The sequence below is a fragment of the Piliocolobus tephrosceles genome, unplaced genomic scaffold (assembly GCF_002776525.5).
Source record: "Piliocolobus tephrosceles isolate RC106 unplaced genomic scaffold, ASM277652v3 unscaffolded_10146, whole genome shotgun sequence".
Classification (NCBI taxonomy): Eukaryota; Metazoa; Chordata; class Mammalia; order Primates; family Cercopithecidae; genus Piliocolobus; species Piliocolobus tephrosceles.
Genome location: NW_022291140.1, coordinates 1 through 631, shown reverse-complemented (window position 1 = coordinate 631; position 631 = coordinate 1). Strand labels below are relative to the sequence as shown.

At 25.5% G+C, this 631-nt stretch overlaps 1 long non-coding RNA gene across 1 annotated transcript; it reads left to right on the top strand.

The window, feature by feature from the left end:
* Positions 1-6: 6 nt before the first annotated feature.
* On the top strand, positions 7-631 carry LOC111532771. The gene is made up of 3 exons (XR_002728633.2): positions 7-79; positions 294-377; positions 560-631. It is a non-coding gene; the product is annotated as an uncharacterized LOC111532771 (long non-coding RNA).

Here is a 631-nt window from a genome sequence, read left to right as displayed (position 1 = left end):
TTATACTTTAAATATATAAAAATGTTTCTAAAGTCTATGTTAGTAATTTTTAAAGATGGAGATATCATGATTGATTCAGGTCGGAAAAATGAATAAATGGAATCGATAGAGATTTTGCATTAATGTATACTATTAAAAACATGTACACATATATACAACATCGTATACAAACTGAGCATCATATATTTTTCACATTTTGTATATTGTATATCGTATATTGTATGTTTTATTTTATTTATTTATTTGTTTATTTATTTATTTGTTTATTTATTTTTTTGTGCCTTTACTATTAGATATAATGGAGTTTTTAGGAGAAGATACAAAAATCGAGAGAAACCTCGAGTACTTATTAAACCTTATATTAAATCAAATTACAGGTATTTAACATGAACAAAAAAAAAAAAAAAAAAAAAAAACGAAAAAAGAAACAGACAGACGAGAGGAGCGGGGACAAAGTGTTACATGACAATTTAATTATATATCGGCTTGTTCATATATATGTTAACCTACCCATTTGTTAGCCTATTCATTTGTTGACTTACTCATTTCATATCGATAGGCTTGGACTTACTAGACATGCATAAAACTGAACAAATAAAAATTAATCGTATAATGCATCGTCTTTCACACT